Here is a 15,904-nt window from a genome sequence, read left to right on the forward strand (position 1 = left end):
AAGGGTACAGAACAGAAGTGGAACTTCGGATCCAAAAGTGGCTCCATATTATTTTTGTAAACACTAGTACACCTAGCGGTAGAAGGCAAGATTGGCATGCAGTTTACATTGGTACCATGCTTTGATGGTGTGAGTGTCCATAAACCCGTATGAAGCACTTTCACAAGGATAGCTTGGTGAACAAAAATGTTTACCCACTTTTTGATACACTGATTCGTTCATACTTATTTTCAGTGGAAAAAGGGTGGCTGCCCTCGTGGAACCTTAGTGGCCATTGCCGTTACCGTTGTCAACCGGTTGCATGGTTTACTGTGTCAAGGGAAAATGTGTACATCAGAAGAAGAAAAGTAGGAAACACTGATATAGAATAGAAAGCTTTGTGTAAAAATTTTGCTGTATTTTGAATGAAATGATGACTGACCATTAGAACACAATTTGATTAACTTTTTTTTTTCATGTTCAAACACAACAACGATTCATAAATTTACATCCTTTCCACTTAGGGGTTGTTGGTAATGGGTTCGGCTGCGCTGCACAGGCCGGGATATGCGGTATTACAACCGGTAGTACATTTGGAGCACGCCGTTCCTGCCACGTAGACTGGTTGTTTGACAATGTTGGTTAACCCGTAGTTGCACACAAACAGCTGGTTGACGAAATCGTCCTGAATGTAGCTCACCAAAGGAGCATCCCACCTTGCTCGAGCGATCCGATACAACCTGGGTGAAGTGACCGATTGTAGGGCTGCAATAAAACCATTATAAGTATTTAACTCTTACATTTTGACTTCGATCAAATCGCAATCTCACCCTTTATAATTAGCAGGATAGCTTGCCATTTGCAATGCGGTAGCATCCTTATTTTCTTTGAACCAATTGTTGACAAACCCGGTTATTAATTGCTCATCGGTAAAGCTCATACCGGAGTACGAAGACATGGCAATGTTCTGGCCAACGTATTTCATGGTAGCCGTATTGCGGCACTTGTCATGTCCAAAAACGCAACTTCTTGCATTGGCAGCAGCGATATCGGCCAGCTCTTGGTCCCATTGCTAAAAGACAGGGGAATTAATTTAAAATCAATACGAATTATCGCTCCAAAAGATATGCTTACCAACGTAGCCATCTTGGCAGCTTGATTGAAATATTGGCCCGCACCGTTGGCCTGTTTTCCCAGGGCGACAGTGTTACGCAATTGGTTGTGAACGTTCACGATCAAGTTCTTCTTAGTGCTGTCCAGGGTCGCTTCAGAAGCACCTGCCCCACAGGTACTGCTGAGAGTTGTCAGCCCATTGCACGCAATATGAGTTTTACCAGCTGAACATAAGCCCGCGGTACAATAGTTGGTGGTTTGCCCACTGCAAACCGCTACGAGCGCTGTCAGAGCAACTGTTGATATAAGTTTTGTATGCTGATTAAGTGTTCAGAACATGGTAATTGGATACGACTTACGAGATATGATAACCTTCATCGTTCTTACTGAAATGATAACATCTTGTCGATTCAGGCCGTTTTTAAAGCAAAAATTTCTCATTTGTGTTGCAGAAAATGGTTAATCGAGACAATTAGAAACAGTTTCTAGCGAGTTGTATGAATGAGCTGCATTGAAATTGTATATCAGCAGCTGGTATTGGATAAATACGTTCCATTGTTCTGATGCTAAAGTTGATTGGTGTTCTTATTTTGCAATGAAGGCTACGCAACAATGGTTTTTGAACAAAACAAGCATTGTAATGAGGGTGCAACGTGAATGTCCTATGCACTTCGAAGATATCTTTAACTATCAAATGAGCTCATTGATCCATTTCGATCTTGTCGAAGAACGGATTGGATTATTACATGATCCGGCTATTGAAGTGACTCATACTAACAGAGTCAATAATTAAAGAAGGATACAATTTATCATAAACTTTTGCTATTCTGAAGTTGGGAAAATGTTTGCATTTGGCGCCACATGTACAAGATCAAAATGGCAGTAACGCGATCAAAATCGGGGCGTCAATAAACATTTTAGTACATTTTACCATCACCAAAAGAATAATGAGTGACATATCTAAATAGTTCATAACACTTCATAATCGTCAACTGGTACAATTTGAAACGACCGGGTGTCTGCTTCATGAAGAAAACCTGGAATTCACAGGGACCTTTGGAATAATCAAACCCATGGATACTTGAAAATTACAAAACTGTATTCTACGGATTTTCTACGGACTACACAGAAGTTCAATAGACTTCTCGGAATTTCATCTATCTTCTCGACAGTTCTATGGGTTTCTCGGATATTCTACGGAAAATCTTTGGACTCTCGGACTCTACGGAAGATCTACGGACTTCTCGGAAGATCTTCGCTCCTTTCAGATATTCTACTGACTTTTGGAAGTTCTGCACACACACAAAACCAAAAATTGTTTGCATATAAATAATGCATTTCAATTTAAATGTTCCCCAAATTTTGCAGGTTCAACTAGGAAAATATTCAAACTGACCCTTATTTTTTTTGATTTAAAAGTGTTTCATTTAGAAGTGTGTTTTGTAAATAAAAATTGTAGAACTGACAAATACACCTCTTTATTGCGAAGTTTTTGGCAGCACTGGACCTGAGATCTTGCAACTGGGCAGGAACAGCAGCAGTGTCAACATTTTTCTTCGATCTGTAATCGGTTCCAGGTAGCACCCAACGGAGGGAAGCAATCCAAGCTTAAATTAAGATTCAACACGACTCAAGATGCGAAGATCACGAGTTAATTGAGCGAATCTCAGGGAACACTATTGAGTGCACACTGGAAATGCTAGAGAAAATGTTCCATTCTCATGTGGGGATTGGTTTCACCAATTTAGATTTCAGTGCAATTTCTGTCCTTGGGTGTTCCCTCAAAACGAAGGCAGCATTCAGCAAATGAAAATGGTTCATCCAGACTTGCACGTTCCGGGTCATAAGATGGAGGCTCGCACAGTGACGCAATCGAGCGGAAGAAACATTCCAGTTGCCGGATTTGGTGGTAAGTTGTGGACATTTTCGAAGACATCCCATTGTATGCTTATGGATGTATTTTGATCTTCTGCCACCTCGTCAGTCTTGCCGGAAAGGAAGGCTACTCTCTACGCATTCATCCAATCAAACTGGAATTGGTACTCAACGGAATGACCGCATATCTTTGGATGGTCAAGTTCCTTCTGAACGTATCCGGATCGCTGAGCAACAGAGTGTTCACCAATCTGAACAGTTGCATCACAAGCAAGTCTTTGAGACCCTTCAACAAGAACATGTATTCCTTTCCATTCGAAAGTATTCGCGATCTCAGTTTCCAGATCACCTCACGACCGTTTCATTTCCTTTACTTCCTTTACCTGGAGGTTTGACTGAATTCTGTCTATGCTGATCAGTTCCTGCCCGGGAGTGTAGCTTCCTGGTACAGCTAGCTCTAGATCGTGACAGGCCAACCAGTTTCGGGCTGACGTACTGGAGTTACAGTTAAGTGAGCTGCGGTAGTTGCCGGGAAATTCGGCGGAATACGTGTTAGTACAGATCTTAGGCTCTGTGAAAGCGGTATCTTTGTTAAGCCAAATACTGATGTGAAAACCTTTTTACAATTTACCTTATAATGTTTGCATCATTCCTAATCTTCGTTTAAGACCCTTCCGTAGACTTGGTTGAAGGAAGTTTTCTTCAGTGGATGCGGTCCCCTCTGGAGCATTCGATGGAGGGGCTCCAACGTTTCAAACATACCCTTGATATTGCGTTTGCCAAAGTACAGTCCGGAGGCTTCTTCCAAGCCCTCGTGCCACTGTTCATGCCACAGGATTGCAACGCGTATCAGTTCCTCGCTGCACATGATGGCTTAATTGCAGTGATGCAAAATATCGTAACACTCACGTGACACTCGTCTTCACATCAACCGACTATCGCTGACAGATCGTTTTGTCACGCAGTGAGAGTTAGAGCCATGGCAAACAACAATCACCAGTAACGGTCGCTGCTCACAAGCAAAACGTTACACTCGCTGCTGATAATGAAAAGCACAACGAAGTGAAGACTTCTGCAGTACGATCATGAGAAAAAGCGAAAAGGCAGAAGAAAATGAAAACAATGCCTACGCATTCCAAGTTCATCTCGGCAGGCGCGAGTGTGTGAGTTACAAACAATGCAGGCAACATTAAACCGAAGCTGTTGGGCTCACTCACCAACACACTCACGTAAGCAAGCAAAGCAGCAACTGCTTCAAAAGGAGCACAGATGAGTGTCGTGATTGTCAGGAATGACCAGATCGGTGATGGATCACAACAGAAGACGACATTCACCAGTTGCTTTTTACTTCTTTCGTCAACTTGATGGATGGTCATGGAGAGAGCTTCGACGAGCACATTGATAGGAATGTACAAAGCGTTACTACCATCAGCTGTTTGATGATCGTGATTGTGATAGGTCGCAACTCTGACTTGACCTAGGGTGATTGTTACAAAACAGATAAATGAAGAAAGACTCAGATATATTCCACGGGACCTATGCTTCACTGGAGGTGCTCAGCATGTTAGGCAATAAGAGTGAAGTATGATAACATATTGTTTAAAATAATTTAAATATCATGTTGTTTTAATTAAAATGATTAGTCAATAATCATTATGTGCTTACTGAGCAGAAGAATGTGGGCTTTTTCCCAAGCACCTTTGAATTACTGCCATCGCAAGTCTTCTTTGCGTAAATTTCGATACATTATATCAACACTACGATCGCATCACTTATGAAGGTGATTCCTAAACCAGCAAAATCTCCTCTCATCTGACCATTGTGGGGACCCAAATGTAAAAACGGTCCCCAAAAGAGCAAAGGTCACTCTATAATATTCCTTCCCAACTCCCACATGATTGCGAGGACGATGCCACTGAGGGAGTCTCTGAAACTTGTACATTGAGAAAGAACGGCCACTCCCCGGCCCCACATTCAGTGATTGATTGTGCAATTTCACTGATTCTGGTCAATCACGGAGTAGCAACCATTGCTAATTGCAGTCAGGCTAAGCTAAGCTAGGCACCCTTTTAATTTTCTTTACGTTGCACTAGAAGATTCACGGCACTTTAAAATGCACTTGCTGTGCAATAGAAGCTCGGATGGTCACTTGCAATAAATCAGACCATTCGGTGAAAAACAGAAATTTCATGTTATTAGGGAAACAATTCAAAGCAATTATTCAATAACCAAATTTGAAGAGAACTCAAGAATGTTCAAGGGACCTATTTACGACGGCCGTCATAATGCTCGTTCACCGACATCCTAACACACGTATCAATCCGATCGCCACTTCAAGGCCGTTTCTGCAGTAGCGGAGTGCTATTCAGATCCACAATGCTCACGGCAAGTCACTTGTAATCGAATCGATTGCCCTTAATCAGCAGTGTTACCTAACTGGTGTATCTACACCGCACCGGACATGGTAACTACCGACCTACATCTGCAATCTGAATGGAAAAAAAAATAGCAACCGTTTCATTTCCTTTACTTATCCTGTGTCTTCTCCAGGCCATGAGGTATTATAGTTCGTGCAAAAAGCGCTCAATCCAAGCCCCATAGCTCTGCACACTTCCACGATGTCGACTGCCACGATGTGCCTCGCTGACACGGCCTTAATTTTATTGATTTCCCCTCAATTACCGGTAACAACACTCTGATTGAGCAGGAACAAGTGTATATAGAGGTAATCAAAAAGAAAATACGAATGAGAAAGAAAGGATGATGTTGGTGATGATGATGATGATGACGAACAAAAAAATGCAACATCATCGTTTCAGTATAATTGCAGCCGTACATCGATCGGCTTTTATGTGGCTAACACACACACTCTAATTGAATTACCTTCCTTCTACTGGTGTATAACAGTTTTTCATTCACCAATAGGACTCGCGTCCTGCTGCTTCCGTTTATTCGCTAATGCTTTCCCGGTTCGTCACCACTCTCAGACAGACATTCGATTTGTGCCATTCGGAAAATTGCTTCCATAAAGATACATTAGTAAAAGCAATTAACACACAGCAGCAGAGAGAAAGAGAGAAAATAGATCACCGATTTAGGTTTGTTCCACTAACCGGGACACATTTCTTAAGCCGGCTTCAAGCTATGTTTTGTTGAGCGTATGTACGTAATAGAATTCCTAAAAAAGGCTTTTTGACCACCTCACTTAGTAAATTTGGGAGCACTTTCATGAGTTTAGAACTTGATTGATTTTTCGCTCATTGTTTCAAGCTTCAGCTACTTTTATTCGAAATTTTTTCAAATTTTTGACTTCGCAAGAAACAATTATGTTTTTATAAGAGTTCTGTGGACCATTCAAAAATTTTCAAAATACACTCGATGATGTTTTTAAGCTAGTTATTTTTTTTATATTTTTCCCTCATGCAGGATTGGTGCTGCATGTTGATTAAAACTTTATTTTTCTGTGATTATTTTGTGATTTTCTGTATCAAACTGCATTAAATTTTGTTGAAATTTGAGAACACACGATCAAAAATAGAGGTGAAAAAATTCGCGTAAAAACAGAATGGAGTGTGTTTTAAAACCTCGACAAAACTTGTAACGTTACTTGGGATGTGATAACGCGATTATACTAGCTCTGTTCGTCATAATCTGAAGGCTTATCTTGTGGCTCATCAACCCAGGGATTTCTATAAATAATTTGAATGAAAACGAGTACAGGGCACAAGTATCCGACGGTTGATGCAAATCGAGCAAAAGAAATGTAGGTAGTATGGTTGTAAGGCCAGGGTCACTGAGCTGCGGAACGACCTTTTTGAAATGCAAAATATGCAAGAGGATAAAAAGGGACAAATGTTTCAATGCAATTTGAGATCACTTTTGAAAAAGATTTCATCCATTCAAGGTTCACCTGCAGGATTTTGCCGGATTTTCGCTGTGAGGGAACAAAGTGTATAATTTTCTTTACTTAATTTGTCAATAACTCAGCCTGTGGAATCGATACCATTTGGACAAATTTGAGATAATATACAAATCTTTGCCGAACATTATAGTCTTCTAAAACCTACAGCTTTTGAAATATAATATTTTTGACATAGGACTACTTCTGTAATTTCTATTTGGGGGTACAGTTAATGAAAACCGAAAATGGAACATGTAACGAAATTATGAAAGTTTTTGTACGTTAATAACTCAACTGCCCCTGGATGAATTTCAATAATTTTATCACCAATCGATTAGAAATATGGCAATGCATCGATAGCACCGATCGTTTGATTTTTATTGAAAAAGTTATGTATGTCAAGCATTGTCCAAAAGCGTCGAAATAACTTAAAAATTCAACAATTACGTACATGCATATGCTGCTTTCCCAACACAGCCATTAGAGAATCGTTAGTAGACAAAAAAGTAAAGGGTTGTGTCCTAGACACGACCGCAGTATGACGTAGAACCACACAAAATTGATGTTTTTCATGCATTTTTGACTATTATACTTTATCTTAAAATTTTCAAGTATTTCAATGTTTCGGTTATGGTTGACTCAAAACAACTTACACATTTTCTTTACAAATATCCATGTGAAATTCCACATGATTTTCATTTGACCACACATAAACAGAATCCACTCAGAAGTACACATGAAATTTACACGCAAATGAATAGTATGTGTGGTCACGCATGGTTTTTAAATGTACATATTTTAAGTAGGGGAATTTACGTATTCTCGGCAACCTAAGCAGCGACCTTCTTTCTATAGCCTTTTTCTCTGAGGAACGCACACATATGCAGTATTGGTTTGTTTACAATCTTTTGCTGCCAGCTGCTCTAACAATTTCAGTCGAAAGAATTGTCAAAAACTGTTTTGAAACGCTTTTAAAAAGCTCCAATCTTCTCTAGTGAGAGCGAGTATTGTCGGCAACCAGTTTTTCTTCGGCAACCGTTCCATTTGAACTGCATGTAAATCTGCTGTTCTATTATCGGCAACTCGAAATCAGCTAGAATTTGTAGTGTGTGTGTTTCATTTCAAGAAAACCTTGCTAGATTGCTTTTTCTCAGTGGTAAAAATATAGTCAAATTGAAGCTGAAAGCATAAAGAATCGTTTGCATGCATTCAGCGAAGTGTTTTCGTAAGAAAATCCAGTGAAAATAGTGTTTCAATTTGGGTTGCCGAAAATAGTCTGGCAAGCCGAAGCCGTCATTTCCCCTATGTGGCCGACACATAGATATTGATTTGTTAGGAGCGGTATTTGAGGGGTGGGGGGGGGTTTGTTAGGAAAGGTTGTTGAGGGGTGGGGGGGTGGTGGGGTTAGGAAAGGTTGTTGATGAGTGGGGGAGGGGTTAGGAAAGGTTGTTGATGAGTGGTGGTGGGGGGTTAGGAGAGGTCGTTGAGGGAGGGGAGAGATTGTTGTGAAGGGGGAGGGGGAGAGGTTGTTGTGAAAGGGGGAGGGGGTTTACATCATATTTGTGGTCACGCCGTGATCCACCTTAAGTCGCTGATTTGGTCCTGCTTACTGCAGGACCAAGCGCTACGCCGTCCGAAGCGACAATGAGCAAAAGCATTTTTTTTTTTGCCATTTAAATGATCTTTATTTCTTGTGATTGTGTGGTTTACATGTATGAATTTGTTAAGTGACACAGATGCGTCTTTTCAACTTTGGTACATTTGAGATTTTAATTATTATTTACAGTTCCTAGTCCTATCAGGCCTATTTTAAAGTATGACCACCTTGGTGGGATTGGTTTGATTTGAATTGAAAAAAGGAGACTACTTATAACTACTATTTACAACTACAACTAACCTACAACTACTATATACACCTAACCTACTATATACAAATTGCTTATCAAAGCATGTTCTGATAAATTACATTTTTGTGTAAATTTAGTCTTAATTTCGTTAATTTTGGAATCTATTTTGGCAATGCCTGCCTCTTCATGTAAATTTGTTATTCTAGTGTCGAAAGGACGATCAAGAACCATCCTCAGCACTCTATTCTGAGCGACCTGAATTTTGTTCCTGTGAGTCTGTGCACATGATTCCCACACCGGAGCTGCGTAGAGGATCGCAGGTGCTACGATTTGTTTGTAGACGGCCAGTTTGTTCACCCTTGAGAGGCGGGATCTGCGGCAAATCAGCGGATACAGACACCTAACCAAGACAGAACACTTGACTACTGTTTTCTCTACATGCGAACGGAAGAGGAGCTTTTCATCGAACAACATCCCGAGATAGGTTACTTCGGCGGACCACTCAACCCTTGTGCCATCCATGATTACAGTACAAGAAGGAGCCGGTTTTAGTTTGGGCGATTGCCGATGGAGGAACATGATTGTTTGTGTTTTGGAAGCATTGATTTTGATTTTCCACGTGGTGGCATAATCAGCAAAGGCGTTAAGGCATCGTTGAAGTTTGTTCGTTATTTCGCGAGGCATCCTTCCTTTGACGGCTATTGCGGTATCATCTGCGAACAGGAAAAACACGCAACCGTCTCCAAGGGGAGGAATGTCGGAAGTGTAAATGCTGTAAAGCAAGGGGCCCAGCAGACTGCCTTGCGGCACTCCTGCTGGGATGGAAAACGTGTCTGAAAGACAACCATTCAACGATACCTTAAACGACCTTTGCTGGAGGTAGCTACGGGTGATTTTAACCAGATGTAATGGAAAGTTGAAGTTACAAAGCTTGTACACAAGTCCGTCATGCCAAACATTGTCAAACGCCTTTTCAACGTCTAACAAGGCCATGGCTGTGGACTTGGATACAGCTTTGTTACTTCGGATGTTATTCATCACCCGTACTAGCTGATGATTGGTGGAGTGCCCCTTTCTGAACCCAAACTGTTCCGGAAGGAGAATGTTATTTTCCTCGACAAACTTGAGCAAACGATTGAGAATGAGTTTCTCGAACAATTTGCTCAGTGCTGAAAGGAGGCTGATTGGTCTGTAGCTTGAAGGCAATGTTGGATCCTTACCGGGTTTGCGGATTGGTATGATTTTTGCTACTTTCCAGATACTTGGAAAGTAGTGCAGTTCCAAACATCTGTTGAAGATAGCGGTTAGAAGAGACAGCACTTTCATGCTGAGTCTCTTCAAGATCAAGTTGAATATACCGTCAAACCCGGGAGCCTTCATGTTCTTGGTGCATTTCAGCGCTGAGCAAATTTGTTGTACTGTAATCATATCCGCCGGAGGCACGACACAAGGGGAGGCATCTAGGTTTTGAACGCATTGCGCAACCTGATCTTCGAGCGGACTTTGGATATTCGAGCCAAGCAAATGCGATGAAGCGACATGCTCGCCGATCGCATTTGCTTTCTCCTGTGGGGTGATTAAAAGCCGATCGTCATCATTTTCGACTCTGAGAGGTGGAATGGGTTTGGGATGAGTTTTCAGGACCTTGGCTACCTTCCAGAATGGTCTGGAGCGGTCGTCCAGATTCTGGACAACACGCCCGAAACTTTCATTTCGGAGTGAGTCCATTCTGGAAGCAATCTGTCTGTTCAGATCAGCCGTTTCACGTTTTTTGCCCAGATCTCCAGTCCTCTGAAACTGGCGTCTACGAACATTTCTCAGGCGAATCAAAAGTTGGGTGTGGGAATCAATGGCAATAAACTTACCCCTCACAGGAACTCGTCGGACGCACGCCTCGTCAGCCACGGTTATGGCTTGATGGAGTCCCTCCAACACTCGATCGATGTCCTCCACGGTGTCAAGCGGCGGGTTGTCGATGATGTGCCTGTCTACCACGCGTCCAAACTGGGCCCAGTTAACGCGATGGTAGTCCTTGCGCAGACTTGAAGCAGGAGCCACGTTGCAGCCCAGTTCAGCCACCACCGGTTGGTGGTCGGAGCTGAGTTCGTTCAAGGCTACCGGCTTGGACAAGCCGATATTTGTCATGAACAGGTCTAGCGTCGATGGGTTGCCCGCCGGTGAGATGAATGTTGGTTCATCCGAAAACCAAACGGAGTACAGCCCATGCTGTGAGTGGTCGAACAGGAGACGACCGTTCTGGTTCTGCTGGTAGTTCCGCCAGGCCTCATGGCGAGCATTCAGATCTCCTCCAACGACGAAGCGGGAACCGTTACGGGTGATGGTGGACAGGTCCTTCTTGAATTTAGCCGCTAGTCCACTGCTGGCGGCACACTGTCGAGGGCAGTAGACGGCGATGAACTGGACGTATCCAGTCGACGACTCCACCTCCACACCAAGGGCCTCGATGATAGAGGTGCGGATATGGGACAGAGTGTGGTATTTTATTCCTTTCTTGACGACGACCGCAACACCACCCCCCCTGGAGCTGGTGCGATCAAGCCGGATAATGTTGTGGTCAGGCAACCAGAAGCTGTCGCCGGACTTTAGATGGGTCTCGGTTAAAAGGCCCACGTCGATGCTGTGCTTGCGGAGGAAGTCGGCAAGCTCAATCTTTTTTGCTCTTACAGAGCAAGCATTCCAGGTGACGATAGTTAGCGGTTTAGACGCCATACTGGATGATGAACTTACCGAGCACTTGGATCTGTTCGGGCTTATTGCGGCACTTACGAAGAGCACCGGACATGTTGACGAAAATTTCCATCAGTTCATCCGCTGAGAACAGATCGGGGTTGTTGTTTTGTCCTGTTGGTTGTCTCCAGAATCCAGGGGGGGATGGAGAGCTTTGGCCAGCAGAATCACCGGAAGCTTCTTGAGGAGGGGCGGGTTGCACCCGCGAATTCGCTTGCCTTTGCTGGGGAGCACGAAGAGGCGGAAAATCCTCCGTCCTGAATGATGGGGTTTTGTCCTTCTTGCGTCCTGGTTGATTGTTGCTTGACGCCTGTTTTCGGATGCGTTTGAAGTCCTCGCGTTTGGAGCACTGTCTGTCAGAGCCTTGATGTGCACCACCACAGTTAGCGCATTTTATCGCCACGGCTCCATCCGCAGGGCAGTTGGAAGTGGCGTGTTCTTGAGCGCAGTTGCTGCAGCGTGGCTTGATGTTGCAGTTGCGGGTACCGTGTCCAAAATTGAGGCACCTCTGACACTGCGTTACGTCACGATGACCGCCACGGTACGGCTCCCACCGTACGATGATGGAGTAGATCGATCGGATGGCTTGTAGCGCATTGAGCGTCACCGTCCCTTTCTGGAAGTGCACCAGGAAAAGACAATCCGGGTACGTCTTCACGTTTTCATCTCTCCTTGTCATTCGAAAGACAGCGATTGGGGCTAGCTTGTACCGGTTGATTTCGGCTTCGACCATCTTGGGGTCGAAGTTTGGTAGACCCCTGATGACTACCTTGAAGGGCTTCTCACCGGGGATGTCGTGCGTGAAGAATTCCGCCTTGGTATCCTTCAGATATTTCACGGCCACTTCGTACTCCGTTTTGGTTCGGAGCATCACCTTGGTGCCGATCCTGCCGAGCTTAAACTCAGCTGCAACGCCCAGCGATGAAAGATCGCCAATCAGCGTGTTGAGTGGGACTTGCTTCACCACCAGTGGAGGAAGCTTCATTTTTGCTGCACTCGGGCTGGCAGCAGTTTCGTTGTCGACGGTGTCGCCGAAATCACCAATGACGCTGACGTTCGTCGCGGTGGCATCGTCCCGTCCACTCGCACCATCGGACTGGCCTTGATTTTTCTTCCTCTTCTTAGACCGCTTCACCGTGGCTGAGGTGGGATTCCCTACATCGGTGGGAAGAGTAGCGTACCTATTCGAAATAGGTACACTCAAGCTACCCTCACCGCTGTTCTTCTTCTCCGTTTTCTCTCGGAGCCTGCTCCGGGAGCGCTGTCTTCCCATCACACGAAGCGACCGACACTACTGACGACGCGATTAAACTGCGAATGTTTGGAACAAACTAGAAACTTTAGAACAACTCGACAGAGCGAGCAAAGACCGAACTGTACTGCTTGACGTTCAAGCAGAGAATGAACTCATGAGCAAAAGCATGACAGCAGCGCTGTTTTATATCTTTTCAGGTTCAGAACCTGATAGGATTTCCCGCAGTTTTTTTATGAATGGGGCGTAGCAGAAAGTTTCTTTTGTACAGAATATGTAAAATAGGATGGACTTTGGATGTTAATATAATTGCATCTATAGAGGCACCAGATATGTTTTACCGTCAGTTGTGTGTAATTCACCAACTGAATGTCATCAAACATGTCTTCAAAGCAATTTTTTGTTCAAATTTGGTAAAACTTGGTTTTACTAATGATTGTGGTATGTTTAAAATTTATTTCCCGGAAAAAGGGATCGTCAAAGTCTGTCTCGCTTTCGGTTATTTTTTTTGTTGGGTGGGGGGGGGTGTGGGGTTTAGGAGAGGTATTTTAGGGGGGGGGTTTAGGAGAGGTATTTTAGGGGGGGGGGGGGTTTAGGAGAGGTATTTTAGGGGGGGTAGGAAGGATTTGATGGTGGAGAGAAGGGTAGGAGAGGTTTGATGGTGGGGGGGAGGGTAGGAGAGGTTTTTAAAGGGGCGAGAGGTTGTTGAATGGGGGGCGAGAGATTGTTGTGAAGGGCGGAGGGTTTACATTTTTGCTTTTCCTCATTGTGGTCACGCCGTGATTCACCTTAAGCCGCTGATTTGGTCCTACTTGCTGCAGGACCAAGCGCCACGCCGTCCGAAGCGTTAATGAGCAGTGGCAGTAGTAAAATTTACGTTTATTTTCTGGGTTTTATGTTTCAACATTTGATTTAACATTTCAATTGGTTAGCCTTTGGCTCTTCATCTTTGTTCTAGTTAATTGGTTATTCTAATGTGATGATTGCGTTTAGCGCTAATTTACAGGATACCCTTTGTGGGATTGTTTTGGTTTGAATTTAAAAATTTGATAACCTACCTACTTGAGCACCTTGAGAACTACTTATACTAGGTTGCCAAATCACGAATGATCTGGTGGTTTGATCGCAGACAGGCGACTCTGAACCTTTCCAGCGTGGAAGTCTTTCGCTCCTCGAGTGTTTGAAGACCGGCCAGGTGGTGAATCTCAGAATTACGAGTTCGCGGTGGACTGTTAAGGATCATTCTGAGGATCTTGTCTTGGATCCTCTGAAGCTTTAAGTGGTGGCACTTAGCACAACTCTCCCAGATTGGCATACCATACTCAATAGCCGGCAGAATGATTTGCTTGTGGACAGCAAGCTCGTTTTTGAGGGACAGGGTGGACTTCCTGTTTATCAGAGGGTAGAGCGACCTGATCAAGATGTTACACTTGGTGGATGTCTTGTCCACATGGGATCGGAATAGCAATTTGCTATCGAGGGTGAGACCAAGGTAGACTACTTCACTCGACCATTCAATGGGAGTGCTATCAAGATGGACCTTGTTGTTAGCAGGTGGAACAAGCCGAGGTGAATTCGAGTGTGGGAACAGAATGGTTTGTGTTTTAGCTGCATTGATACAAATCTTCCAGCTCTTAAAATAGTCGGACAAAACATCCAGGCCTGATTGTAGTTTACTCGCCAGAGCACGGATCACTCGACCCTTATAGATGATGGAGGTGTCATCTGCGAACATTGACAGGATACCACCACCCGGCAGGGGAGGAACGTCTGACGTGAAAATGTTGAATAGGATAGGCCCAAGCAGGCTACCTTGAGGGACCCCTGCATCAACGTTGAACGTATCAGAGGAGACATTGTTCAAGTAGACCTGGAATGATCTGCCCGACAAGTAGTTTTTGATGATCTTCACGAGGTAGTTCGGAAAGTTGTATCGATGCAGCTTGTACACTAGACCATCATGCCAGACATTGTCGAACGCCTTCTCGACGTCCAACAATGCCATGGCAGATGTATTGGAAACGGACTTGTTCCGCTTGATGATGTTAGTAACCCGTGCGAGTTGGTGGATGGTAGAGTGGCCTTTCCTAAACCCGAATTGCTCTTTGAGAAAGATGTTATTATCATTTGAAAACACCAGCAGACGGCTGAGTATCAATTTTTCGAATAGCTTCGAGATGGAGGACAAGAGGCTGATGGGGCGATAGCTTTTGGCACTGGTAGGGTCTTTGCCAGGTTTGTGAATTGGAATAACTTTGGCTAACTTCCAGCATGCAGGGAAGTAGCCAAGCATTAAACACTTGTTGAAGACCACTGCAAGGTGCTTGAAGAAGTCAACACTCAAGTTTTTCAGCTCGAGGTTGACCACTCCATCGACACCAGCGGCTTTCATGTTCTTTGTTGATTTAATCGCTGCTATCACCTCATCAGCCGATATTCTACTTTCGTCAGGGACAACTACGGGGGTGGCAGCGACACTAGCCATTGCCTGTGATACTGCAGGCTCGTGGGGACTCACCATGGCGTGGCCAAGGTTATGTGAATTTTCAAAGTGTTGTCCAAGAGCATTGGCCTTTTCAAATGGGGTTATTAGTAAAGATGGGTCCGAATTTTGGTTAGGAGAGGAAAGGGGAGGAATGGGCCTCGGCTTATTTTTCAAAATCTTTGCCATTTTCCAGAATGGCTTAGCACAATCTGGGAGAGTGCAAATCTTGTTTGCAAAATCGATATTTCTGAGATCCACCATCCTGGCTTGGATGATTTTGCTCAAACGGTTGCAATTGGTCTTCAGATTAGGCAGCCCAGTACGCTGGTACTGCCTACGGATCGTGTTGCGGAGTCTAATGAGGTCTATAGTAGGCCTGTCAAGGTTCAGAGTGTTACTCACCTGTCTGGATACTGGCACATGTAGCTCCCTGGCCCGGGAAATTGCTTGATCGATGGAGCGCAGACACCGGTCAACATCTTCGGACGATTCCGGTTGGACATCGTAGTCTACAGCGGTGTCGACGCAATGTTGGAACTGACCCCAGTCAACACGATGATAGTTGCGCCGGAAAGCTTCAAATCAATTTACGGAGGATCCCACCTCAGTCACCACCGGGTAGTGGTCCGAGCTGAGTTCCTGATAGGTGATAGGTTGAGCGATGTTGTTGCCTATGTTGCTGATGAATATATCGATGGTAGCGT

General features: G+C 44.1%; 1 pseudogene; it reads right to left on the reverse strand.

Annotated features, from left to right (window-relative positions):
- Positions 1-421: 421 nt before the first annotated feature.
- On the reverse strand, positions 422-3,835 carry LOC135717168 (venom allergen 5.02-like; annotated as a pseudogene).
- Positions 3,836-15,904: the final 12,069 nt, after the last annotated feature.

Source organism: Ochlerotatus camptorhynchus, unplaced genomic scaffold, assembly GCF_037179485.1.
Source record: "Ochlerotatus camptorhynchus isolate MF236.1 unplaced genomic scaffold, CSIRO-AGI_Acam_v1.1 ptg000052l, whole genome shotgun sequence".
In the NCBI taxonomy this organism is placed as follows: Eukaryota; Metazoa; Arthropoda; class Insecta; order Diptera; family Culicidae; genus Ochlerotatus; species Ochlerotatus camptorhynchus.